This window comes from Camelus dromedarius, chromosome 35 (genome assembly GCF_036321535.1).
Source record: "Camelus dromedarius isolate mCamDro1 chromosome 35, mCamDro1.pat, whole genome shotgun sequence".
NCBI lineage: Eukaryota > Metazoa > Chordata > Mammalia > Artiodactyla > Camelidae > Camelus > Camelus dromedarius.
The window spans coordinates 13,370,529-13,398,199 of record NC_087470.1 but is presented as its reverse complement, the minus strand read 5'-3'; the positions used below and the strand labels follow the sequence as shown (position 1 = coordinate 13,398,199).

Sequence of the window (27,671 nt, the reverse complement as noted above, 5' to 3'; positions counted from 1 at the left end):
CAGGCTGATCTTCTCCACCCCGACCTCCACCAGCATCGTGTCAGTGTGCCAGGCCGCGGGGCTGGGGGCTGGGGGCTGTGGACCGTGTGGAGAGGACCCGGCGCTGCCCGCCCCCTTCAGCTGAGATGGATGCCATCGCTCTGGCCACCCTGCATGACCGGATGACGGAGCAGCAATTCCCCGACCCATCCAGGGCTTCTCCCCTGACTGCATCCCATACTGGCCGAGGCCCGGTCTGCCCTGGAGAAAGCCAACCAGGAGCCAGGTCTGGCCCCGGACTCTTGGGACCCGGATTTCTACACCAAGCGCCTCCAGGAGCTGCAGCGGAACCCCAGCACCATGGAGGCCTTCGACTTGGCTCAGTCCAGCAGTGACACAGCCGACACTGGGTCTTCAAGGGCCGACTCCACGTGGATGGGCAGGAGCTGGCACACTCCCTGTTTGAGTTCGTCATGAGCACCCAGGCAGCGTCCAGCCCCAGCAACGTCCTCAAGTTCTGTGACAACAGCAGATGGGCTGTGCCCTAGGCTGGGGTGACCTCAGACCCGGGGGACGGGAGGCTCCAGGCTCCGGTGGGGCGAGCGCAGACCCCAGAAGGAAGCAAGGTCCGGAACGGACGTGTCCACAGTGCATTCCATGGGAAGGGAGTCCAATTCCTACTGCCCAAGGACCCCACGTGGCCAAGCTGCTTTCGGCAACATCAGGGGCCGAGACATGCTGTCTTCACAGCAGAGACCCACAACGTGCCCACAGGAGTAGCCGCCCTTCAGCAGTGCAGCCACTGGCACAGGGGGCCGGATCCGAGATGTGCAGCGCACAGCTTGCTTCTAGGAAAACGAAATTTACCCCTAAAATTCTACTGGTTCCCAAAAGCTCACTCCTGATTGGTCCATTTCTAACACCTCATTTGCATTTACCCCTAAAATTCCATTGGTTCCTGAAAGGTCACTCCATTGGTCCATTACTAACACCTCATCTGCATATGGCATGAACTTAATCGAAACCTAAAACCCTATAAAAGCCTGTGTAAACCTGCAGACGGGGTCCGGAGCTTGGAGTGTTAACTCCTCTGGGCCCGCCGGCATGATAAACCCCCGTTCTCCAACCCTCCGAGTGTCGCTTGGTCTCTGCACGGGATTCAGGTTGCTGTCACGGTGTGAGTTCTGAAATGTCACCCTCGGGGGCCTGGCTGAGCCTCTGTCCTCCCATTGTGCCGGGACTGCCCCCTGGAGACCGTCTCCCGGCGTCACCCCGACCCCGCTCTTCTGCAGGACGGCGCGTTCTGATTTCCACGCACGTGCAGCCGTGATGGAATTTTAAATTCTTCCCTTAGGGAGCTGCCCTGAGACTGCCAAGTCAACCGACTCTCCGGGTCACTTCCAGAAACCCCTGCGCACAGTTAGGCCGGAAGCTGGGTCCCCGCTCGGGGCCACGTGGCCCCCTCCCCGCACAGGCCGGCTCGCTGCCCGGCTCAGCCCCCGCCTCCCTCCTGCGGCTCAAGCCCTGGCAGCTCCTTCTCACGTCCCTGATGGGATGCGGGTCCCTCACTCCCAAAGGATCTCCCGTCTTGCGTTCCCATCCCTCCGGGAGCCGAGCTCCCGCTGGGCTGACCTTTACCCCGCCCGTCCTGGAGGGCTGAGCTCACACCCCACCTTCCCTGTGAAGTTTTCACAGATGCACGCAGGCCCTCCTTGGCAAGCAAGCCTCTCACTCAGCCAGACCCACGAGTCTGCGCGGGTAGCTCTTACCTCCCCGCGGCCGGCTCTCCGGGGTCCCCAGCCTCTGCCTCCGGCCGCCGGCGCGGCGGGTCGTACATCACAGAGTATCATCTCTCAGTCTGAAAGGCTGGGAAGAGGGGGGTTCTGTGAATGGGACGGGACCTCATTGGCTTAAAAAGATCAAGAAGCCAGAGAACCAGGACCTCGTACAGCTTCCCAACAGACGTTTAATCCTATTTGGGGTTTGCTGAGATTTTGCACCCCTGAGTTTCAGGTCTGCAGGAGCCTCCCTACTCTGGTTTCACCATCAAGCTAATCGCAGAGTGGCCTCCTTGCAGTCCGTGACCCGAGTTTAAGGTTAAAGGAAGTGGATCAGGAAAACAGATCACTCCACATCTCACCAGGGAAAAAGAAGCTTGCAGATCGTAAAAACCGGGGTCTGGCCGGCACCATCGAGGACCGTGGTCATCGTCCCTGCAAATGATCCCAGCCGGTTTAGGCCTCAGAACTTGGAGACCAGCAAGGGACAGCCTCTGTCCCCAGCCCCACTCCCACCCACCCAGGCGAGGAGCCCTGGGCCTGGGCTCTGAACCACGTCCAAGGGGCTGGGCCCAGGCATGTCTCGTTTTGTCTGTGTTTTGTCAGGAATGAGAAGAAGGCCCAGGCTTCTCCGCTCGCCCTAGACGAAAACACGTTATCAGCTTTCCGAGAAGCAGGAACACGGAAAAGAACTGACTATTTCTTCTTGCTCTAGGAACGCCGCCTTCTGCACTGCACCCTCCCCTCCATCCCTGTCTCCTTTGCTTCTCCTGTGTTACAGTCGAGGGAGTTCAGATAATTTACAGGAGAGCAGGGCCAGTTAAATGCAAGGCTAATTAAAGGCTTGTATATCTGTGGTACAAATGAATTGATTTACAAAAGAGACACAGACTCACAGATAATAAACAAGCTTATGGTTACCCAGCAGGGAAGGGGGTGGAAAGGGATAAATTAGGAGTTTGGAATTAGCAGATACAAACCACTATATAAAACAGATAAACTACAAGGTCCTACTGTGGAGCACTGGGAAGTACATTCAGTATCTTGTAATAAACCATAATGGAAAAGAATAAGAAAAAGCAAAATTTTTTTTAAAAGAGTTGAATGTTTAGAGACAACTCAGGGGTCCAAATCTGACCTCTGCAGCCAGTACTTCAATATCCTTTTTTTTTAAATCAAAACAGTGGAATATTTGGAGTCAAATGATCAACTAGCTTATTTATTTTCTTTGATATGAGAAAATGGAAGTCTTTATTAAGAAAGTAAAAATTTTAAATAAGCCTCAAATGATGGGAATTTAAGGGGTTTTTTTTTCCCCCAGTTATACACATAATACATGTAGAAAAAAAGCAATTAGGAAAACTTTAAAAGTTACTCAGTTTTTCTGGGTTTCTCTCCCATGTATATCAGTTATTAACTTTTTTTTTAAAGACAACTTTGAAATTTTTAAAATTTAAATACAGCTTTGAACCATCCCTCAGGGACCCGTGTTTTTCCTCTCTGGCTTCACCTGCTGTCCTCAGCACACAGCCTTTAACTCCCCGTCCAAGATCGCTGCTCTACGTCCAGCCACAACATCCACACTCCAGGCAAAAAGCAGACAAAGGCAGGAAAGGGTGGGCCTCCTGTTCTTGAGGACGCGTCTCAGGGGCTGAGTCCACGCTCGCTGGCCTCCCAGGCTGCCGGGTCCTCACACAGCCACCCTCATGGGGAAAAGCAGTCTGTGCTGGTGGCCACGTGCCCACCCACACACGTCGCAGAAAAATAGGAGGACAGACACTGGCTGTCACCAGCAGCCCCCGGGACCAGGAGCAGGTTCCAAGGAGAAGCCTTGTTAGATCAGCAAAGGGATGACTGTGAAGATAAAAATTACTTGAAAAAGATGTGTGAGGTGGGGACAGTCTGGGAAGACAGGGCTGAGGCCGGCTAGCCAGGGAGGCCCAGACGCCCCCCACGTCCAGGTGGAAGGAGGAGGCAGCAGGCTCCAGGAAAGGAAACATTGCATGTTCAGAAGAGCTGGCGGGGAGCCGGACCTGCCTGGGGAAGAAGCATGTCTTGCTTTTTGCGGGGCAGGCAGTCAGGCGGCTTCAAACCCCGGAGTCCGTAGGTTTCCTGCGGCGGGTCATTGACAGGGGCAGGGGAAGAGCCTTGAATGGACAGATCTCTCCAGGCCTGGCCCCAGGATGTGAAAACAGGGCACGGAGAAGGCCTGCCGCCCACAGTGCCCACGGGTGCAATGGGGGCGTCCCCCTGGTCAGGCGTGGCGTTCCCATGCCTCCGAGGGGGGCCGCTGCCTGGCATCCTGGTGAGGGCGTCCGGCCTCCCGGGAGCTACAGGGAGCGGGCAGTGCGAGTCCCAAGTTCCCCTCTGTCCTCCGTCCTGTACTGATGCCCAGGGCACAAATGTGTAGCAGAGAATAACCTTTGTTTTGTTGGAGGTTTGCAGGGACACCATGACCTGACCCACCTGCGCAGCTGCAAGAACACAGGATTCCTGCACCAAGGAGTTTGCAACAACCAACCACACCCCCTCCCCTTTTTAGCATAAAAGGAGCCTGAATTCTGACTGGAGGAGGATGGTTCTCCAGGACGTCAGTCTGCCATCCTCTCGGTCTGCCGGCTTTCCGAACAAAGTCGCTGTTCCTTGCCCCAACACCTCGTCTCCCAATTTATTGGCCTGTCGTGCAATGAGCAGAACAAGTTTGGACTCTGGAACTTGAGGAGGCTCCTGGAATTAGAAACCTTGGCTTGACCGACAGCACCACCTGCAGGCCAGCCCCACGCCCCGAGGCCCAGTGTGAACAGAAAGCACTCAGCAGCCTCGGTGCCGTCACCCCGCACGGACCTGGGCTGGGGGCGGCTGGTGCAGCGCCTGGAGCCGGGTCTCTGACCACCGCACTGCCCTGCGGTCAGTGTCGCAGGCCCCCTTGTGTGATCAGGGCCCTCCTGAGTCGAGGCCAAGACGCCGGGCCTCTGCTCTCATCCTGACTCCAAGCCCCTGGTCCAGTGACCGGTCAAACACCCCAGGGGACTGGCCACCTCCAACACACGCCATTGGCCAGAGGCCGTCCCCTGTGAACAGGTCCTCGCCCCTCCGTCCTCCCTTCCCCCGGCACCCAGCAGGCTCCCGTCAGTCCCACAGCAGCACTGCAAGGCAGTCCCACCGTCACCCAGCCAAGTGACAAGATGGCACAGGACAGAGTCCCACCCCCTCTGTCTGCTGCCCTGCCCTGGGCGTGTGGCGACGCGGAAGCAGGGCCGCGTTTGCACGTGAGGACAGCGGAGTGATGCATGGCTCCAGAGGGGGTGAGTCCAGCATGTCCCACCCGTGTCATCTCAGCCCACGTGGCCGTGCATCTTTGTGCCTGGAGGAGAGGGACAGAACTTTCAGGGATCCCCCGAGGGGCCCAGCCAACACTTAAGCTTCTCTAAATCTGGTTTCAAAAGCATTTCCTGGCTTCTCAGGACAGACACACCAAAACCAAAACCACGACTCCGGGCAGGACACCTGAGAATAAAGACGAAGCTACCAGACAGGATCTTCTGTAGCTAAAAACCTAAGGAAGAAGCCCCGACAAGGCCAGTGGGATGGGCGGACTCGCGATGCACTCAGGTCCCATCCGCCCGGGGAGGGCGGCCCACAAACCGGAGAATAATTATAACGCAGGGGTCCTCCCACAGGGGTCGGGGTGCCGAGTCCAGTCTCCCCAGCCCGGGGATCTGGCCCCGGGACGAGGAGCCCCCAGAGGGCTGGGCCTTGAAGGCCAGCAGGGCCTGATTACAGGAGCTTCGCAGGACTGGGGGAAAACTCTCCTGGCCTCCGGAAACCAGAAAAGGTGAGGAAACAGGCTGTCCCCGAGGGCCATCGGAACAAGCAAGCTCTGCCTGGCGCTCGATGCTGGCTCAGCGAGGCCCCTGACCGCCGGAGCTGTGGGATGATAACTGTGTGGGGTTTGGTGGGTTTTTTGGTTTGTTTTTTTTTTTTTGCGCCGCTAAATTTATAGGAATTTGTTGTGGCAGCTTGAGGAAAACCAATACACCTGCCCAGTCTGGGAATATTTTGGAAGCTGTGAAAATGGGGAGCAACCAGGATAAACAGAAAGTCATGGAAAGCTGGAGATCCAAGGAAAGGAGAGAGGGAGGGAGAAAGGAAAGGATGCATCAAAGGATGTGATGGGGGAGACGGATCAGGGTGCAGACCGGCTGCCAGCAGAGGGCACGCGCTGGCCCGGAGAAGGTGATGGGTAAAGAACTGAAAACACAAAGAGCATGGCATGAGGTGTGGAACCCCGATATTCAGCACCTGTCCGTACCCAGAGCCCTGGCCACACGGCCAACGCCTGGGCTGAGTTTGCTCAGAAAGGCCAGGCCAGGAAGCCAGCTCCGGACGCGGCCCAGGGCACGCACGCTGCAGAGAAGCCACGCACCTGCACAGGACTCTCCAGGTGAGCCGTCTGGGCTCCCTCGGTGGAGGTGACAATGATCAAAAAGCCCCCTTTTAGAAGCTCATTACTGTGTCCAAGCACTTGAGGGACTGGATATACGAACAGAGAAGGACCAGACTATACACAAGAGCGGAGCCCTGCCCGCCACCTGCAGCAGCCTGTCCGGGGAAGCTCCCTCTGACCCACAGCCCTGCAGGAAGGCAGGCTGCTGTCTCTGGAAACAACCCAGAACGCCAGTCAAGAACCCCTGGAGCAATCAGCCCTGAATGCCCAGGACTCGATGAGTGGCTGGCATTTCCCTTTTGTCCCTCCTTCCAACTCGGGACCCACCAGAGGAAGCCAAGCACGTACCTCTAACATATCCCACAGGACGCCCCCAGGAGCCGCCTCCAGCCCCCCGACTCGCACAGCTTCCAGGCAAGGCGCTCCTGCAGCCTCCTCTTCCTTCCGCTGTAGAGCCTCCCACGGCTCTGCCTGCCTGTGAGTCTCTGATGGAACGTAGGTGGCGACGGGGGACTCCGGGCTCCGGCCAGCTCTGAAGAAATGGCCTTTGCCTGTTCTCACTGGGGGGGGTCTTCACGTGAACACTTCGGAAGCTCTCGCTCACGGCCGCCCTGGGCAGCGATGACCCCCGTAGCCGAAGCTGGGACATCCCGCCCCGATGGGCACCTGAGTGAGACTCCGTGTTCATCATGTGACACTTGGAGCCCAGAGAAGTTTGGCTAAATACGCGGCCCCAAACCCACCACGAGGCACGCTTGGGAAAGACTGAGCTAGTGCTTCAGAAGCAGAGCCGTAATTTGGAAGCCAGAAACATCAAAAGTTGGCTGCCAGAGCAGAAGGACGAGGCAGGGAAACCAGAGGAGGACCAGCGGGATGGTCAGACGCGTCTGGCCCACGTCGCAGGGGCATTTCTTTTTGGAAATCAGCACGCTCCAAAATGTGCCCACGTGCCCCTGAAGGTGCCTCCAGGGTGGCTCTCGTGCTGTCAAACACCGTCCAGGCCTCCAGCCACCCTGCGCCTGCCCAGACCCTCTTAGGACCCCCGCGCTGCTGGGGCCAGCAGACGGCCCCTGGCTGTCCCGGGTCCCCGGGCACTAACTTGGGGGGGGGGGGTGCTGCCTTCAGAATCCTGTACTGCCGAGCCCACCCCCCCACCACGGGCCCAGCCTGCCTCCCAGAGGGCACAGCCTGGACCACATGACCCCCCTCCCTGGGGAGACACCACCACCCTCATTCCTGTCCCGCTGCCCCTCCTCGATCCCTGTGTCTGGTCCCAGCATCACTCTCCCTCCACGTGATTGACAGGCTCACGTCGACTCTCCCCCATCCCGGAATCGATGCTGAAAGACGACCACTCAGTCATCCGACGTCGCCACATTCCCGTGATCGCCGTGTTGAACTTGGAACAAGCAGTCTTACAATTACGTCCACAAATACCATTCATGCATCACGCCAGCCCTCTTTTGGAGGGTTACGAACACCGGGGTGGGGGTGGGGGGCTTGAGTTTCCATCCAAAGAGCAAAAATATATTTAAAAGCCAAAAACCTCTCCTCAACTTCCATGAAGTCAGGGACACGATTTCAAAGCAATCAAGCCACGCCAGCTGCCCTCCACGTCCCCGCCGCCTCCCCTCACCCGGGGGCTCACGTGGCTGGGTGGGCCAGCATCTGAGGTGGGGAGGACATGCTGGGGAACAGGCCACAGCGAAAAGAAGACGGTACATCCAGGTAGACCTGCCAGAAAATCAAAACTGCATCGGCAGAAGGCCAGCTCGTGGGGAGGGAAAGCCTCTGAGGTCACGGCCACAAGTCCAGCGTGCTGCACATGGGTCCCCGAGCCTCCCATGTGGCCACGGTTGGTGACGGTGCTGGTCAAAACCCAAAGGCAGCACGGATACCAGAAGTGGGGTGCACGGGGGATGAACCCCAGAGCTGAGCTGTGCTCTGAGCGGAGGCATCGGGGACTCTCTGTGTGTGAACCCGGCGGCGGGGAGCAGAGAGGTCCCATCGTCCTGAGAGCAGGGGCTGTGATCCTGGGGCTCTGCTGTGTGTGTGTGTGTGTGTGTGTGTGTGTGTGCGCGCACGCGCGCACACCCCAGCCAAGCCTCCTCCTTCTTATGGAGACGTCTGCACTCGATGTAAGGCTGTCAGAGCCAAGAACGGAAGGCCGTGGCCTCGTCTGGGACAAGGCTGACCCGCCAGCGCCCCATCCCTCCAGACGCTGTGGTTGGTTAAGGCTGAGATACGACCCAATCGGAATATTCAGGGAGATGGATGAGGACCTCTCTCCTGACCGACTTCTAAGCGGCAGGAATCGTCTGAACCCAGGGCACCTGGATGTCACTGTCCTCACCATCTTACAGTGCAGGGCCGAGGGCCTTCCAGTCCCGAGGGCTCGCATCAGAGGCCGGCTGGGAGGGCCTTCTTCAGAGGGTCCGTCAGCAGAGCAGCCGCCCAGGACGAGCGCTGGAACGGGGCCTCCCTGGACCCCAGGAGTGGGGGCCAGGCCAGCTGGTCCCCAGCAGCGTGTGTTTATGCCCCCGGGGCTCATGTGCCCCGTGTTCCCGGCATGGTTCCCCCATCCTGGGGCTCCCCTCTGAGGGTCCTGGAGCAGAGGAGGTCCCCTGCCTCAGCTGACTCCTGCTTCACAGCGCAGCCACCCCGCCAGGAGTGGGGGGCCTGGCAGCGCTGGAGCCCCGTTGTCCTGCCAGGTGTGTGACCTCGGCCCCTGTCACTGCTGCTGACCCCTCCCTTCATAGCCATCCATGCCGGGGGCGGCCCTGCTCGGGGATCCCGCCACGCTTCCAGAGCCCCTTTGCTCTCTCTCGCCGCTCCCGGCCAGAACGCCCCACGACCCCCTCACTCTCCATCCAGGCCACCCCTCCCACCTCCCTGAGTCCACAGAGGCTGCGATCTCCCCCCGCCACGTCTGCTCAGCTCCCTGCGCCCGGGGCCACCGGCCCCCTGTCCTCCCGGGGCAGCTGGTGAACCGAACTTGCTCCTTCCTGAGGCAGCCCCTCCCTGTGCGCTCGGGACCCCTTCCTCTCGTGTCAGCGCCAGACTTTTCTCCTGCAAGTGTCTCCTCTCCCTCTGGCTTCGCTGGTTTACCCCGGCTCCTTGCCCTCGATGCTGAGTTTTCCCTTCCCTCTGTAGTTGCCCCCAGGTCATCTCACCAGTCCCAGGGCCTTACTCACGATTATTAAACACCTATTTCCAGCCCCAGCGTGCTCCCCTGAGTTCCAAATTCAAATATTCGATGCTTCTTCAGATGTCTGATAGGATCTCCAGGTTGGTTAAATCAAAGCAAATCTCTTGCCTGTGACAGCAACCTGAATCCTGTCCAGAGACCCAGCGATGCTCGGAGCGTTGGAGAAGCCAGGCTCATGACGCCGGCGGGCCCAGGGGAGTTACCACTCCAAGCTCTGGGCCCCGTCTGTGTCGGTTAAGTTTGCCCTGTATGCAAATGAGGTGTTAGAAATGGACCAATCAGGAGTGAGCTTTGGGGAACCAATGGAATCTTAGGGGTAAGTTTCGTTTTCCTAGAAGCAAGCCGTTTCACAGACGTGCAAAAGCGGGAAGGCAGTGGCCCTGCCTGGGAGGTCCTGCTGGCCCCTTTGTGGGTTCTGCCCCTTCAGCCAACTCCCCTCCTCTCCCTTTGCAGGTTCCATCTCAGCAAATGGCACCGACTTTCCCCGTTGTCAGGTCAGAACCCCAGGAACCCTCATTCACTCCTCTTCCCCACACAGCCTGGAGTTCCTGCTGGAGCTCTTCCTTCGTGAATCCCAAATCCAGCGCCCCCTTCTCAGGGCCGGCCAGCCCCACAGGCTCGGCTCGGGGCCCCTCCCTGAGCTCCTGCACCGACAGCTGCCTGGGCCGCGGTCCCCGCAGTGCCCCGGGGCAGCACAGTAAAAGACGAGCAGGGACCAGAGACACTCCCGCCAGCTGCCACACGCAGGGCCAGGGCCACGGAAACGGTCATTATTTGCCCTAAATCGCAAGACAGTAAGTAGAAGAGGTGGGATTTGAACCTGGGGAATCTGGCTGCAGAGCGTGTGCTGTGAAATACAGACAGGACCTGGGCGGGCCTGGAGCGTGTCCAGCACAGCTAACGACCTGCCTGGCTGACCTGCAGACCTTGCGTCCTCGAGATGGACAGAGTTAGACGTGTTCAAAGGCCCCCTCTGCCCCCACCCACACGTTCCTGTGGTCACGGGCCATGCACGGTTGCGTGAAGTCACAAGGCCACTTGTCCCGTCTTCAGAACCACTCTCCTCCAGGGACCAGGGGCCAAGGTCTGTGTCCATGAATGTGGTCAGTTGAGTGACTGGTGCAACTGGGGTGGGAGTGACAGGAGCCTGGGAGTAGGGGGCGTCCAGAGAAGCGGCGAGGTGCAGACGGGCAGCTCCTGAACCAACACAGGGCTCCCGTCCTGGACCACAGGGTCCTCCTCATGTGGCCTGGCCCGTGGGAACAAAATCTAAAAGACACCCACCCGGACAGGCAAACAAGAGCCCAAATCCCACAGACCGTGTGTTCCCACTGTGATCACGGGGGGTGCTTTGGAAGCCTGAAAAACACAGATTTTTGAAGTCTGATTGGATCAAAACCTCTCAGGTGGCATCTGAGAGTCATTCCTTTTAGAAGCTTCTCAGATGCTTCTGTAGACCCTCCAGGACTGGGGACTGTGGGTGCAGAGTGGGAGGAGGAAGGGCTTGGGGCAAGGGGTGATACCCTGCCTCCAGGCTGGCCCCCAGTGCGTCCTCCCACCATCTCATGTCCCTGCCCCAGGGCGCCTCTTGCCATGAGGAACCCTGACCTGGAAATCCAACAGGACAGTGCAAACCGGTGGTGTGCGGCTTGAGGCCACGTCATAAAAGCCGACACACCATGACATAGTGACGGTCAAGCACCCCGCAGGGAAGCCCCCATTGAAGGGGCCCCAGGCCTCCTGCCGACAGCCAGCAGTGATGTGGCAGCCCCCTGCGTGCACCATCTTGCATGTGGGTCCCAGCGCCAGTCAAGCCTTCGGATGAGACCTCCCTGATCCTTCATCGGAGGCTCCAAGTCAGACCCATCCAGCTAAGCCACCCCTGAGCTCCCCACCCACACATTGGTATGAAATAATAAATGTCTATTGTTTTAACCTGCTGGGTTTTCAAGTGTTTTGGGTTTTTTTGTTTTTTTGTTTTTTTTTTTTTTTGAGCAGAAAGGGAACATTCATATGCCTGCAATGATCGGGGCATTCCATGAGGGAGATTCGACTCTGGGCCCTGATAAAAAGAGAGGGGAGGGCATTCGGGTAACGGATAAGCTAGGTGAGGAGTGGAGAGCTGACGTACCCCCATGTCCGCAGGGCCCTGCGTCCCCAGGGACAGGAGCCGTGCCCTCCTGGGTGTGGCCGGGGCGGCTGGCGTCACGATGCTGTGTGCTGAGCTGGGCTGGATCCTCACTGGCTGTGTCCATGGATCTGAAGCTGGGTTGCACGTTGACATCACCTGAGGGGCTTTAAAAAGTCTTAATTCTTGGGCCACATTCCCAAAGCTTCTGATTGAACCGGTCTGGGCTGTTTGCTGGGGCATGGGACGTGTTAAAATCTTCCCAGGTGATTCCAATATGCAGGTCTGGCTGAGGACCACTTCTGCAGACAAAGAGCTTCAGGACCTTGCTACCACAAGGCTCAATGCATGTGTGGCGATGGCGGCCAGGACGCTGTGGCCCTTCGTTCTAATGCAGCCCAGAGGCGATGAGACTTTGTGCACTCAAGTCAGGTGCCTAATGCAGCAGTAACTGAACAAGCAGCCGGTGAGGACTGCTGTCCTGGTCACCTGCAGCTGTGTGACATAAACCACAATGAACATTTATTATAACCAGCCCTCCGGGTTCCCGGGGTTGACAGGACTCAGCCAGGCGGTGCTCCCTGGGACTCTGTCACGTGGTCACAGTCAGACGGGGGCTGGGGCTGGAGTCCCCTCTAAACTGCCCCTCACACGGCCCACGAGCTGGACCTCGTGTGGGGCGGCAGCTGGAGCGTCTCCGTGCGGACGTCCCACGTGGCCTGGGCGTCCTCAGAGCACGGTGGCTGTGTGCCAGAAGTGAGCGTGGCAAGAGGAACCATCAGAAGCCGTGGCTCCTTTTCTGAGCCAGCTGTGGAGGTCACGCACCCCCACATTTTATCAGCAAGGCAGCCCCACAGGCCTAAGACAAAGGTGCCGGGGGCTGAGTTGGGTCCCCCCCAAAACCCATATGTTGACACCCTGATTCCCAACGTGAGGATGTTAGGAGATGAGGCCTTTGGGGGATAATTACGTTTAAACGAGGTCACGAGGGTGGGGCCCTCATGGTGGGATTAGGGCCCTTATGAGATGCCAGACAGCTGGTCCCCCCTCTCTCTGGCTCTGTCATGTGAACACACAGCAAGGCGGTGGCACCCGCAAGCCAAGGAAGAGGACGCTCAGCAGGACCCGAGCACACGGGCACCTCGATCGCAGACTTCCAGCCTCCAGAGCTGCGACCGTGAGCGCTGCTGAGCCCCCGGTCTGTGTTGTGTAGTTACAGCCGTCTGACCTGCGACGGAAACCCCAGCCCTGGATGGGAGGCGCGTGTGAGACCGTGCAGGCGTGTTTGAAAACCGTCTGGAACAGAATGGACACAGACAGCGGCTCTGGGACACAGCAGGGCTCACGCTGGGGAGCCGGGGGCTGAGCCGCCTCTCAGGGTTCATGGATGATCAGCAGTGGAGCTACGCTGTGATCCACGCACCTCCCGTGACCGCAGCCCCCAGACCTTCCCCAGCATAGACGGAGGCGGGGGAGGCACTTGGTGGCCTCACCAGGGCGGCAGCACAGGACACCCTCACTCACCTTAAATCCCCAGCGCAGAGCGCCTGCCCAGCTGAACGGACGGCCTCGGGCCTCAGCACCAGCAGGTGCGGCCTGGGAGCCCCGCTGGCAGGCGGGGCCGCGCCGTCCCTCCCCCGCGTCTGGCTTTGCGCCGCCTGTTGGGGCACAGAAGCCACTAAGGGGACACGGTGCCCCCGCTGCCCGGGGGCGGAGACGGCGCTGGCCGCAGAGGCTGGCCCTGGTGTGAGCAGCTGGGGGAAGAGATTTCTGCTCTGAGGGGCAGCGAGGGACGTGGGAAGGGGGACGGGCTGGGGCAGAGACACGGGGATGCGGCTCAGATGTGGGTGACAAGACACAGTGGGGCTGGGACGCAGCCAGATGTCCCCAGGCGGCTCCAGGCTCCCACTGCTGCCGCGGGCTGGCGCTGTGACAGGACGTCGCCCACTGGCGACAGGTGGCCGGCCCGGGGCCCGGCTCCCAGGGCCCCTCCTGCCCTCAGAACAAGAGTGTGATGTCCATGGGCTTCCATCGGCCGTGCTGTACTGGGGTCCAGTAAACTGGCATCGCTTGGGAGGGCAGATGGGTGGACGTGCCCAGGGGTGGAGCTGCGGCTGACACGCTGGGGCTCCCTGTCCCCGGGCAGCAGGACCCTGAGGAATGGACACAAAGGCCCACAGAGCCCCAGTGCCCCCACCGAGGGGGTGGGCCTGGGGGGTTTGCTAACTGGGGGAAACATGAAAAGGACACGGGGAAGGGGACCTGAGATGAAGCGGGAAGGGATTCCCATAAGCAGGGGGCGGTCACCAGGAGGTCCCTCAAGAGCAAAGAATCAGCCCGAGTGATGACTGTTTAAGGGGTTACTGTATGCCTGGCAAGAAGCAAAGCCCTTGGCCGTCCAGGGCTGCGGCTGGGCCGACAGACGTGCCCGCACAGCCATTCACAACTCCTCGCATCAGCCGACCTCCCGGCAGCCACTGAGGAGATGTCATCTCTTCTGTGCAGGAGGGGCCGGGGGATGGGAGAGACCCCAGAAGCCCAGGCTGGGGGCATGAGTGTGGGTGCAGGGGAGGGCCTTGGCCATCTCGAGCTGGGACAGGGGCTCCTGGCTGATGGGCAGACAGGCCCTGGACAACACCCAGTCCTTCCTTGGTCCAAAGAGTCCGCAGGGCGCTGCCGCACATTATTAAGAAACAGGAACTCAAAACAGCTCGGGACTGGAGAGGACCCGCCTGGTGCATGGATGCTGTGACCCCCCCCCCCCGTGAGGGCGGGGCTGAGGACAGACAGCAGGACAGGCCCTCTTGCTGACCCACGCCTCCCCCTGTCTGGGCCTCAGGCCAGGCCCCGGCTGGAGGCAGGTGGTGGACGGCGGGGCCACCGTTCAGGGGTCACCTCCGCCAAGTCGCCAGCCTGCTCTGGGCTTCAGTCCCTCCAGTTACACAAGGGAGCCAGGACACCCTGACAGTCGTGGCCAGGAACAAGCGGGGCAGTAACTGCAGGTGTCCCCTGCAGGTCCCTTTCCGAGGAGAAGGCAGCATGAATGATGTGTTTCACAGTCTGGATGGCTCCCCGGCGGGCAGACGGGCCACAGCCCAGAACTATTTCCACGTGGCGGGATCCAGGGCCTGGGCTTGGCTGAGCCCAGAGCAGGTGTCAGGACAGGACCTGGGGCCTCAGAGGCCTGTTCCCAGAGCTTCCACGGCTTCGCCAGCTACCTGTCTCCCCTGAACCCAGATCCTGCGGCCACTTCCTATTGAATAGGAGCTTCTCCTCTCCAGCTGTCATCTTTCTGTTCAGCCCACATCCTCGCTGGCTTCCCTCCTTGTTCTCAATGGGACCTCCTTCTCTTTCCCAAAGGCCTGATCCTCCGAATTAGATGGTGAACACAGTGTAGCTCAGCCCTGCACCGCTGGGCCTGCGGCCCCCGCCCCGGGGAAGCGCGGGGTCAGGCACTGGGACAGGCTGGGGTTTGGCGAGCATGTCAACCTTCACAGCCCTGCAGACGGCAGGTGGCAGTGGTTCCCCGCAATGCGGGATTTGGAAAAAGATCTCTTAGTTTGCCAGCCAAGGAAGTCAGACAGGGTGGGGAGTGGGGAGGGAATCTGAGACCCCACTCTTACCCCTTTGCCAAGACCCAGGCTGTGGAGGGGAAGGAAGGGGTTAAGGGAAGTTGAGGGAGGAAACGGGATGGAGCCAGTGTGGGCTTCTCTGTCCCAGATCCAGCTCTGAGGCGCCCTCACCGGCAGCGCCACCCTGGGAGCAAGCTCAGACCCCTGTCCCGTCACCCTGCAAGTCTCAGGAGCCCGCCCCTCCCTTCCCCATCCCACCCCGCACCCACTGTCCGGTAAGGCAGTCATTGGGGAAGGTACCTTGGCAGTGTTAACCAAAATTATATACCTTAAATATATATACCTTTTTGTATATCATTTACACCTCAATAAAGTGGGATTTTTTTTAAATGTCAAAATGTACATATTGTCAATTTCACTTGCAGGAAAACATTCCAAGAAAAGAAGTGAACATGTCAACAGAGATACATGTTTAAAGATATTCATCTAGGAGTTATTTACGACAGTGAAAATTTGGTAATAAATGGTGTAAATGACACAGTGAAATACTATGCAGTCATTAAAATTTTTCTTGGCAGAGAATTGGCGTCCAGACGGTAAGATGCCGAACACATACTGGTAAACTGAAGAGATCAAAAACGTCTGGGCACTGAAACCAAATTTTGCATTATTTAAATGAGAGGGAGCCAGAAAAGGAAGGAAAGAATCAAGGAAACAAAAGCTCTTAAGCAAAATCTCGATATTGATTAGTTGTGGGATTATGAGTAATTCCTTTTTATAATTCACATACATCATCAGGTTTAAAAGTCTGTACTCACAAACATGAACGAGAAAATTATCTAAACACACTTACCAGCCTCATTATTTGCCATCCTCACACCTTAGATATGTTTTAAAGGAAACAAGCTCCAAAAATTTCAATTCAAAACTTGAGATTTCAGACATACTCCTATAAAAAGAGAGGTGTTTAGGGGAAGTGGGTTTCCCTCCTGGACCCCACAAATCTCTGCTTTTATTAGTTTGAAAATGTTTAGTTATCAGGAATAAACAAGGAAGGGTCAGGAGGGGACGTCTGGGCCTGGGGAGAGTGAGCGGGTGACACGGACCATCTGCTGACACGGGATTCAGAGGGAGGTGGGGCGGCAGGGCTGGCTTCCCCAAGGATGGCCACCAGTCCCTGGCCCATCCTGCTCCTCGGAAATGGGCCGTGTCCTCAGGGCGAGATTGGTCCTGGAAGGGGGAGCTTGTGGGAGGGGACCTGGCACCGTGGGCCTCACAAGTCCTCCATCTGCCCCGCCAGGCCCTTCACGTGTCCAGGCTGTGCCCGGGCTGAGCCCCAGACAGCCCGTCCCTGCCCCTTTGACCTCCCCCCGTGATCATCTAAGAACCCTGGTGAATCCGCTTGTTCCCGGCTTGGGCATCGCCCCCTGGACCAGTGAGAGTCAGACCAGCCGAGAACCTGGGCGTCAGGATCTGCTCTGTAGCAAGTTCTCCAGGGGCCTCCCGGGCCCCTTAGCGGGTGAAGAGCGCTGGTGGGAACTCCTACCCCTCCGCAGGGCCACCTCCTCCAGGGAGCCCTCCCTGACCTCCCGCCCACCAAGTCTGCTGCAGACACAGACGGAGAGCCGCGCAGGGCCCGGCAGGGAGTGTCCAGACCACACTCGTGGGCACCAGCGTCCCCGAGTCTGCTCCTCCCACGGATGTGCACTCGCTGGAGGAAACCTAGTTCACCTGGCGTCCCCACAGGGAACGTCTGAGTGGCTGCGCTCAGGGGGCAACTGCGTCACACTCGGGGATCCTCCCCCTGCACCCCAGCCCCTCCCCCTGCCCAGGGGGTCCCTGCTGGGGGAGCAGCTGGGAGGTGGGACCCCAGGATTCGGGGGGAGGAACCACGTGGAGTCCAGATACACGTCTCTGACTCCACGCTCGGCTCCTCAGGGAAGCGGCTTTCCCAGAGGTCACCCTCTTATTCCCAAAGATTCTGCAGGGCTCTCCTGCAGAGCTGTCACCAGGGTTTACTTGGTGCCTGAGGGCAGCAGGGTCACCAGAATGTTCTGCGTCTTCTCAGTCCTCTTCCCGACCCCGCAGCCGCCCAGCACAGCCCCTCAGTTCTCCTCCTCCATCTCTGTGATGACCCCCCTGGGCCAGCACCCAGGGCTCCACGCAGACCCCTGAGAGGCCCCTCCCCGGCTCAGAGGACCCCACTCCCCTCCTCCCGCCAGGCCCCGGGTGGGGGTGGGGACAGCGGCCCTGTTGCAGCCCCTGGACCCCCAGCCTCGGCCCCCCCGTCCCTCCTGCCCCCGCGCAGGACACAGCCTTCATCCCGGGGTCTCCACCTGCACCGCCTGCAGGAGGGGGTCTAGCTGGAATCCGGGCTGAGCCTCGGGGCCTCTCCCTTCCTGTGTGTGGGATTCAGGACGCGTGTATCTCTATAAAGTCATGTGCACACGATTGCTTCTCTTCAACCACCTTTATTGTAAAACAGTTCCAGAAATTGGCAACCCTCTCACACTTTCAGGGTGTGTGGAACAGCTGACATTGTCCAGCATCTGCCTTGTGGGTGGGTGTGTTTCGCATCAAAAGAAAGCGTGTTAATTGTCACTGCACACACTTAGAAATGCTAAATGACAAACACCATCTGAAACAAGACAAGGGAGGTGAACAAGAAATGACAACACAGGAAACAGTGGTTGCAAACTCTCAAGCTTTTCTAATCTATGACTTTAGCACAGAATTGTTATGAACTTGGGACAAACTAGAAATTAACTAATAGAAATAATATGTAGTTAGAATGAGGTCGTCTTGCTTAAGTTTTTCTTTTAGTTCAGTTTCTTTTTTCCCCTTTTTAATGGTGTTTTTTGTTTTGGGGTTTTCTTGGTTTAGGTTTTCAAACAAACCAAAATTTGCTCAGGTCAATACCCAGCAGTTACTTCCACGTTGTCAACAGCGGCCTGATGTGCAGAGAATTCCCATCGTCTCACACATCTCTAGCAGGACACACTGAGAGGATGCTTCAGGTCACAGGGAGCATTTAATTTCCACCCAAATACAACACTATACGCTACATTCCTAAGGGTTTCAATGGGGACAGTGGGTACTTAAGAGAAAACATGAACGTTTAAACACTGCTCCCGGCGAGGGACAACGCTCCACTCCCAGGAGACACTGTGGCCTCGAGGTGCCACCAGGACGAACGAGGGAGCGCTGGATGGACGCGACCCCCCCCCCCCCCGGACACCCGCGCAGACGGGGTGAGGTGGTTGCTGGGCTCAGACCTGGGTCAGAGCAGGGGGGACGGCGGGGGGCGCTCAGCAGGTGCGCAGCCAGGGCCTCCAGGTGGGTGACTTCGTCCTGCAGGGCCCGCTCCCTCCTGGCGATCGCCTCCAGCAGCCTTGCTTTCTCCTCCTCCTTCTCTGTGACTCTCTGCCTCCATGTGGCGATGTCCTGGGCCAGCAGCTCTTCGGACACACAGGCTGCTCCCTGGGGCGCGCTGGTGCTCGGGGGCCGGGGGCTCCCGGCTCCCCTGGGGGGGTGGGGGCGCTGGGCTCCCGCCAGCCTTTCCTGCCGGGTCTCCGGGGCCCTCAGTGCATCACCTGCTCCCGCCCGCGTCGAGGGAAGCCACACGCAGGGTGTGCGGGAGGGGAGGGCGGGCCGCCCCGCCGGGCGGGCTGCCTGCCCCGCGGGCCTGGGCCTGGGGTCCCGCGCGCTCAGCTCCTGGTGCGGCGTCCCCGTCGTGGGGAGAGCGCTGCCCGCCTGGGGTCTCCCTGCTGTGGGAGGAAGACCATCTGTGTATTAGGAACAGCAGCCCTGCCGCGCACACCAGGGCTCCCCAGGGAAGCACCAGGGTCAGGCTCTCCCGGAGCAGCAGCAGGGCGCCCCCCAGGCGCTCCAGCATCAGGGGGGACAGGGCCCAGGGGGCAGGGAGCAGGCCCCCCATGGCTGCCAGGGCCCCACAGCTCTCTGCCTCTGAGGCCAGGGTCCTTTGTGTCACCACTGGCCGCTCGGAACCCTGCGGGGCGTTCCGTCTCCAGGTAAACAGGTCCCTGACGACCTGGGGGACCATCTGTTTGGCCGGGGGAGGGGAGGCCAGCCGGGTTCTAGGAAATGGTTCCCTCAGCTCGGATCTGGAGTTCGTGATATCACTTGTCCAGGCACCGGGGGAGGGGCCAGGGCCGATCCCAGCCTGGAGCTGGGCCACTCAGCCCCCGCCCGGCCCCACAGGACACCCAGGGGGTCGGCGCAGGGCCAGGCCAGGACCCCTTCTGTGCACAAGGGCAGGTCTGGGCCGAGTGAGGGGGACCCTGTTCCTGGGGGAGGCCCGATCTCCTGAGTGAAGGTCCCCAGCAGCGGGGAGGGCTGTGCCCCCACCCAGGGCCAGGGATCCGCGTCCCCTGAGGCTCCAACTGTGCTGTGAAGGGGGAGGTGTGAGACGGCCGTGGGGAAGGCCCTAAGTGTTCAGTAAGAGAGCTGGAGTCCAGGCCCCGAAACTCGGGGAAATGAGTGGAACGGGCAGGGCCGAGAGCTTCCTGGCCTCAGTGCAGCCAGCAGGTCCCTTGATCAGCTGGGGGCAGAGCTGGGACCCAGTCCTGAGCGGGGCACACCTGGACAGCCGGCCGGCACTCACCTGGGTCCGGGCCATGGCCGCCAGCCCCACGGCAGCCACGTAGGACCTCCGAAAGGTCTTCAGCTTCTCCAGGTCTTGTAAAAGTCTGCATCCATGAGCTTTGTTTGAAACACAAGTGTTAAACGTTATATAACATTTTACACAAGTCACTGCCGTGTACAGCCACCAGGAGCCACTGCGGAGTGGATGGGCACGTGCTGGAAAGCAATGTGTCATCTTCATGTGGCTACGAGACAAGTTCTGGGGCTGAACTGAGGAACCCAGCCTCAGGGGCCCCTGCAAAGGCATTTAAAAGAGGAGCTGGGAGGGGAGCCATGCATAACACACCGTCTCTCACACCTGAGCCCACAACCACCCATCGAGGGAAGGAGACCCGCACAGACACAGGACTCGGGGTGGAGGGTACAGAGGGGCCCGCCCTCCATCCTGTAGTTGAGGCCACCCACCTGAGCCCAGCATTTCCTAGGTAGGCCACGGGCACCAGCATCCTTCCTCCCAGCCCAGCGCCCATCCTCCCCAACCCCAGGCAAAGCCCCTTCCTCAAAGGCCAAGGTCGGCTGGGACTCCCAAGGAGACACAGTGCATGTGCCCCACCCCTGCCATCCGCAGAGAGCAGGCCACAGCGGCGGGCACAATCTCAGCCGCTGGGGGCTGGACTGCCGGGCGCCCTCAGGCCCCAGGGAGTCAGGGCAGTGGGGCGGCCCTACCCCATCCAAGTCGGCGATGATCTCGTTCCGGGGGCGCAGACACTCCACCCCCATGTCGCTGTCATCAGCTCAAGCTGGGGCTGGAGGCCAGCATGACCCCCACCTGCAAGCAGGACTAGCAGTCGAGGTCCTGGGGGTCAGAGGTCAGGTCAGCCACCAGCGCCGAAGCGGAGACCAGAGCAGCATTCAGGGCTGGTGCTGGGGACAGGCCCCCCGGGAACCCTTGCCAGGGCTGCCAGGATGTGCTGGGACCCCGCGCCACACCGAGAGGGGGCTCGAAGCACCCAGGACGCTGCGAGGTCGTCCAGCTCACGGGTGAGAGCAGAGCCCCCTGTGAGGGGGGAGGCACCAGGGAGGGACGCACTGTTGTGGGAAGGCAAACCGCTCTGGACACCCCCAGGCCCAGCAGGATGAGAGATGAGCCCGGGAGCTACGTCAGGCCAGAGCTGGTCAAGCGGAGTCTTGGGGTTTGTGCCTTTGCGACCTAAAAACCCAACCTGAGCCCCTTCATTTTTGAGTCGGCTTTTCCAAGCCCTGCGCTGGGCGGCTGGGCTGGTTTTAGAGCTTCCCCTCCAGGCCATGGCCCCGGTCGATCGCACTGAGCAGGGAGGAGGGAATGAACCACCAGCTTTGCAGCTGGGCGGGCAGGGCCGGGCTGTCCACACAAACTCAGCCAGCGGGGGGCGCCACCCAGAACATGCGGGCTGTGAATCCGCGCTTTCCCCTTGGAGTGTGGGTTCCTGAAGCCCCACCTCCCGCCTGGTGGGGACGGTGAATGCTACACTCTGTGCCAGCATCAAAGGGGAGGACACAGCAGTTCTGGGCACCTGTCCATCCCGCATCCCAGGGGCCTCCTGATGGCCCAGCCTCTGCCCTGCCCTTGGGGGTGGGCAGGGGGGCCTCCCATCCTTGGTGCAGCTGAGGGCTTGGAAATGGCCACTCTTTGTGATTTTAAGTGGGCGGTGGGGGTGGGGGTCCCTGTTGGCCAGACCTCCAGCTGCCGCCCTGCAGCCCCCAGCAGGCCAGCTCGGCTTGGGGGAGCACCCGCTGGGTCTCGGTGCCCGGGGAGCCGCTGCCACGCAGGCCGCACGCTCACCGCGTTCCGGGGGCTGGATGCAAGGAGGTGCTGGGCGCCGGGCGCCGGCAGGAGGTTGCAGACGGCCCTCTTACTGTCCAGCTTCACCCTCTCCATGTCGTCCTGCTCCTCCTCCGCCGCCCGGGGAGGGCGGGATCCCCCAGTAGCCACGCGCCCGCCCACCCAGCTGCCTTCACTCACTCGACAGCCCGCCACCGGGCAAGATTCTCCCCTGGTCCGAAGCCTGGACCCTCTTCCCAGCTGGGCCCTGACTTTGGGGCATCCCTGTTCATTTCCATGTTGTCCAGTTTTAGCAAGAAGCCTGCTGAGCCAGTTCGCCCGGACACCCCCTCCCTGACACCCATCACCCCAGACATCTGATCGGGTCCCTCAGCTCCCACCCAGGTGACGTCCAGTCACCCCGGCCTGTCCTCAGCGTGAGTCCTGTTCCGTCAGCTCATAAACCCCTCACCCCTGGCGCCTCCTCTTAGTAACTCTGCATCCACCGTTCCCCCTCTGCCCTTGGCCGTGAACGCCCACTTGCCCTTGCTTTTCTGGGGTCGAGCCTCGTCACTCTCTCCGACCGCGAGACCCCACCGCAGGGGTCCCTGCACCTACACGACGGTCCTGAAGAATGTCTGAGTCACCGTCTTTAACACGGGTTCTGGGTCATTAAGCCTTTAACACGTCTTTCCAATTATCCAAACTCACCGCCAAGCGTGCCCATCTCCGTGCTCCCACCAGGCAGAGTGACCAGATCAACGTCAGGGGCCCAGAGAACCCACCAAGTTCTGGATGAATCACCACCCCGATCAGCTGGAACTTTCCAAAGACAGCGAGGGGCCAGCCCCCATTTCCGGGGTCTACCCCAGCCACGTTCTGGGGACCCGATGCCCGAAGCAGCCCTTCTTGGGGCGCGGGCCCACTCTCAGGGCACACGGGGCCCCCAGCACCTCTGACGTGCCTCCAGGGCGCACCCAGGCCCACCGGCAATGCCAGGAGCCACGCGGTGGCCCCTCTGTGAGCTCCGACGTCCTCTGCACTCTCCTTGTCTCTCGGGGCACAGAGACACGCAGAAAACTGCAGGGGACTTGGTGGGGGGAGGCCCAGCCCCAGAGTCGCTCAGCTGGGCACCGACTCCCTGGGGCAGAGGATGGAGGCCGGCAGGTCTGACCAGGGGGACGAGGCAGAGCAGAGGCAGGTGCGGCCTGGGTCCCGCCTGGCTGGCCTCCCCGCTCAGGGCCTGGCCTAGACTAAGGAAACCAGCGGTGACAGCCCCACCCAGTGGCCGCGGTGACAGCCGCAGGGGAGCTGCTGAGGAGCCGCTGAGGGCAGCCCGGGGTCGCACGCCGGCCCTCAGGGCTGATGGCCGCCCATGGCCCTTGCTGGCTTCCGCACCCAGCGCCCGGCTGGGGCCGGGGACCGAGCTCCGTTTGGGGGGCATCCCTAAGCGTGCGCCAGCCTTACGGGGCCAGCACGCTCCTGAGTGCGGTGACAGTGTCACCATGATGCCATGTTGCTGGCCCGCGGCCCGGGTACCCACCCCCACCCCCACGTGGAGGCCGGCACAGCTGGTTTGGGTCCCACCTCGTGGCCGTGAACCCGCGCGCGTCCCCTCCGTGAATCGGTGTCACACGCCCGTTCACAGAGGCGCCGTCCCTACGTGTCACGGGGCGAGGAGGGGGCACGACACCTTGTGACACGTGAGGGGTGTCGCCGATTGCTGTCGTAAGAGCGGTCCAGCTGGTCGGGGTCCTGCTGCCGGAGCCCCTGTCCTGATTCTGCGAGTGAAGAGCGAGCAGCTGAGGGTCCCCAAAGGAGGACGTGAGGGGCCCCAGGCCGCAGCCCCGGGGTGCGGGGGCCTGAGCGGGGCCCCAGGCCGCCCCCAGCGCGTTCTCGGGGAGACCGACGCGGGCGGCCACGGGGGGCGTCCGTCACCACGGAGGGCGTCCGTCACCACGGAGACCGACGCAGGATGGGCTGCTCCTCACAGCGGGCGGGCCGGCGGCGGCTGAGGGCCGAGGAGGGAGCCAGCAGCCACGGGGCCCGGCGCCGGTGACCGTGGGCCCTGCAGACAGGAAGGGACGCGCCGGGGACGGGGCTGAGGTCGCATCCGGGGACACAGCCGTGGGGGAAGCCAGGCCTCGGGAGGGGCCCGGGCGGCTCCTAAGCCACGTGCCATTGTCCTCCTGTGACACGTGTGCCCTGACAGACACACAAGGTGGTTTTATCGAAGGATGAGAGAAAGAGAAAGGAAAGAACGGTTTTAAAATAGCAGGTTTTGTTTTATTTGTTAGTGGCGCAAATATTGTTTTCCTCGAAAATGATTAACGGTCATGATATTTTAATGCATTCGGTGTAATTGGATATGAGTCAACTTAAAAAAATCTTGGTGGATCACTTTGTGATAAAAAGCATTGGTTCTTGGTTTATTTCTTTCAATTTTCTTTTTACATTTGTTTCAGTTTATTTCAATTTATTTACAATTGTAACAGATTTACGGCCGTCAGAGTAGCTCTCTTCCTGCATAATCACGTGTGGTTTCCCTCGAGTGGGGGACGTTCGCCGACGTTTCGGTCTGTGGGCCTTCCCCCGGCCCTGCGCTGCGGAACCGCTGTGACTCAGCCCGAAGCACCGTCCCCGGGGGGTGGGGGGTGTCTGCGGAGACGCACTCGCCCCAACGGCCCAGAGGAGACGCCAGGGCCGGGAACAGACAACAGCATGAACTCCACACACGGCCCTTCGGACGTGAAGTCAGGGTCACGGGCAGGGTGGCGCGCACGTCCCACGGCCCTGAGGATGACTTTACCGGCACGCGTGTGGGCAAAGGAAGCTCGCAAAGGGAAGTGGCTGGAGAAGGAGACGCAGCAGCCTCGGCTTGGCCCAACCACAGGGAATGCCCCGTCCGTGCCGGCCCTCCCTCCCAGCGCCCGGAATGGCAGCTGCACAGAAGGGAATTACCCTGAGAACAAGCATCACCTGGAGAGAAAGGACCTGTCCTGCTACAATCAAAAGCGTCACAGCCCTCAAGATTATGCACTGAATTCAGAGGAAAATCACTGCAGCGAAAAGCATTCCGATAGTTACAGATGAAGAGGCCGAAGGCGCCATCGGGAGGGAAGCGCCCGTGTTCACGCAGGGCCGCAGGACCAGCCAGGTCTCAGTAAATAATTAACCCACCGAGGCTCTGGTCTGGCAACTCTGTGGCTGCCAGAGGCACTCGGATGCCTGCCTGATGGGCTTAAGCATCCGGGGAGGCGAACGGGCCAAGTCTAGAAATGTTCTTGTCTTGCCGTGTTTACAGGGAAGACATGTGTTTGCTGTCGCACATCCTTGGAAAACTAGGTCAGTGTGTGCAGCGTCAGCAGCCCTTCCCCTGCGACCCAGCGGGTCCCTCTGGCCCTGAACTCCCCGGAAAGCTCACCTCACGGTGGGGCCGGCCAGAGCCGGGCAAGACCAAGTGCAGAGGCACAGCTCACCACAGACAGGCTGTCCCTGTCACCTGGCGTGGCTCTGGCCAACTGCAGTGGCCAAAGTCCCCTTCCAGGACCCGGCCAGCGTGTGCTGGTGTCTCCCACTGGGGTCTGCTCTGACCGCGGGACCACCCAGGGGACTCTCCCTGCAGGTCCCCCTGCCGCCTGCTTCTGGTTGGGCTCAGCCAGGCAGCAGCACCAGCGCAGCAGCAGGAGCTGGGAGGGAGGGGAAGAGCGGCCGGGTCCCTCGCAGCCTGGGCACTGCAGGCTGGCCGAGTCCCTCGGCCGACGGTCACGAATCCTGCCTGGTGGCCCGCCTTGTCCCGAGTTGTGCAGACTGCCCCCCTGCCCCCGAGGTCTGGGATGAGGACCCTCCACGTGGTGCCCCGAGTAACACACAGCCTGAGGCGGTCCTACACCCGCCCGCCGCTTTCAGATGCTCATCCGCTCCCTTGACCTCACCGGTCTGGAGTGTGCCCTCTGCCCTCTGCCCAGCCCAGTGATCTGTGCCTAAGACCACTCCCACCTCCACCCGCCCCCCCTCCCCCGCCCAGAGGCCAAGCACGCCCAAGGCGCCCTCCTGGTGGCTCCCGTCACTGTGGGAGCCCTGCCCCCTGCCCTATCACACTCCACTGCCAGGCCGCCTCCCAGACAGGGATGGGATCCTGCCCTCCTGGCCCCGGGGCTGGCGGTCAGCCCTGCCCAGAGAGAAGGGAGGCCCTGACTCCTCAGCGGTCTCCCTGCCACCCTTCCCGCCTGGGGGTCTCTGCAAAGCTCCCCCTCTGCCATACGCCAAGTCCCCTTTCCCCAGCAGCAGCCCCTCACCCTCCCTCGGTCACGTCTCAGCCTCCAGGAGGCCCGGGGAGGCCCAGGCTCCCCCAGCAGCCTGGCCGGGCATCGTGTGGACACGCTCACGGGGCTGCGGTCTGGCCCTGGCACTGATGAGGGCAGCAGCCAGGGCGCCCCGAGCAGGGGCTGGGTCAGGACCAGGTGCTCTCACCCGTGCGCCCTCCCCAGAGGCCCCGCCTGCGCCCCACACGGCACAGACACCCCCTGGGCGCCCCCGCCCATGGAGAGCAAGCAAGGTGCTCAGATCTCAGCAGCCCCCTGCTCTCCAGGAATCCAGAATCCACGTATGAAGCGAGGACAGCACCGGGCCCGGGCCCCTAAGGATCGAGGTCTCTCCCACCAAGGCCTGGCTCGGGGCTCCCACTGGCCACACACAGGGGGCCAGTCTGTGCAGAACGGGCACTAGCTGAAGACGACAGGCTGAAGAATGAAAGAAACAGGCAAGTCATCAGGGACGGAAGGCAGATTAGAGGTGGCTCAGGGCTGGGGGGTGCGGCTAGAAACGGGGACTGACTACAAATGGACATGAGGTCTTGGGGGGGGCAGGAAAAATACACTAAAACTGACTGGGGATGGCTGCACAACTCCGAGAACTGCCTGGGGTTCTGGGTGAGTCACATCTCAGTGAAGCTGTTGCACAGAAAGGGGCAAGTGGGCTGTGCTTCCCACCTCGCGCACCTGCAGATGCAGAGACGGGTGCACACACACGCACACACAGGACACACGCACGCACAGGACACACGCACGCGCACACACACACACGCACGTTCCTTCTTCTGTTTACCCAGGGGAAGGCAGTAATTCCTCGTGAACCTCCACAGGAAACCTGCCCTGATGTGCAGACAGAAACCCACTCAGCACAGGGAGCTGGGTTCAGTGACCCTGTAATAACCTTTGATGGAAAAGAATATGAAAACGAATACGTGTACGTGTGTGCACGACCGGGACGTGACGGCGCAGGTCAGAAGTTAACACACTGGAACTGACTTACATACTTCAATTTTTTAAAAAATTAAAAAAAAAAAAAAAGCTGTTTAACCAGCGTCTGTCTTTTACAGGCTTCCTGAACTAGAGGGGGAGCAGTCGTGTTCATCGGTGCGGCCACTGCCCCCCTGTCCCCACCGCAGGTGGCACATGCCCCTGCCCCTCCCAGGCTCTCTCCCACGGAGAGGACAGCCCAGCAGCGGCTGTCCTGAGGCCCCAGAGGGACCAGGGGCTGCCGGACGTCGGTAACGCAGCGTCTGCAGGGGGTCCAGCTGTGCGGAGGACCTACGGGGCGCCAGGCCCGGGCCGAGCACACGGGGAGGGGCTGCTGGTAGGCGTCAGCTCCCCGGGCCACGGGGCGCCCAGAGGGCTGGTGAGCGTCACCGCGGCTGCGTCCCAGCAGGTGCGTAAGGAGAGTCAGTCTCCGCGCCGCTGGGCGGAGGGAAGAGGCCGCCCTCCACAACGTGGGCGGGCGTCCCCCAGTCCCCAGGGGCCTGAACAGAAGGAGAAGGCAGAGGAGGGTGAATTCGCACTCTGCCTGAGCTGGGTGTCCAGCTTCCCCCGCCCCCGGACAGCGGGGCTCGAAGTGGAACACGTACACCCTGGCATCCCTGTCCTCTCACTGCGGACAGCAGGCCGCGGGACCGCCCTGCCTCCGCGACCTCACGGGCCCATCCCTGTGATAAACTCTCCTCCTCTCTCTCTGCATCCGAGTGGCTGGGGAGACCTGCTGTCACGTCCAGCCCCCCTGCACCGTCACCCCCCTGCCAGAACGCCTCTGGGGACAGGGCGCTCACTGCTGGCCAGACAGCTGAACTCCGACTGCCAGACACGGTTCACAGCTGCC

At 60.7% G+C, this 27,671-nt stretch overlaps 1 protein-coding gene across 21 annotated transcripts in view; it reads right to left on the bottom strand.

Moving 5' to 3' along the window:
- Positions 1-17,567: 17,567 nt before the first annotated feature.
- Positions 17,568-27,671, bottom strand: part of LOC116147085 (adenylate cyclase type 1) — a 41,791-nt gene continuing 31,687 nt past the window's right edge. For 4 of the 21 annotated variants that reach the window (XR_010379111.1, XR_010379114.1, XR_010379117.1 and 1 more), the window contains exon 14: positions 23,481-27,318. The gene's annotated coding sequence lies outside the window, so the exon portion shown is untranslated. Of the gene's footprint in view, positions 18,880-19,736; positions 19,835-23,463; positions 27,319-27,671 lie in introns of those variants that run through there. The other 17 variants (XM_064482323.1, XM_064482324.1, XM_064482322.1 and 14 more) reach the window with 13 other exon arrangements.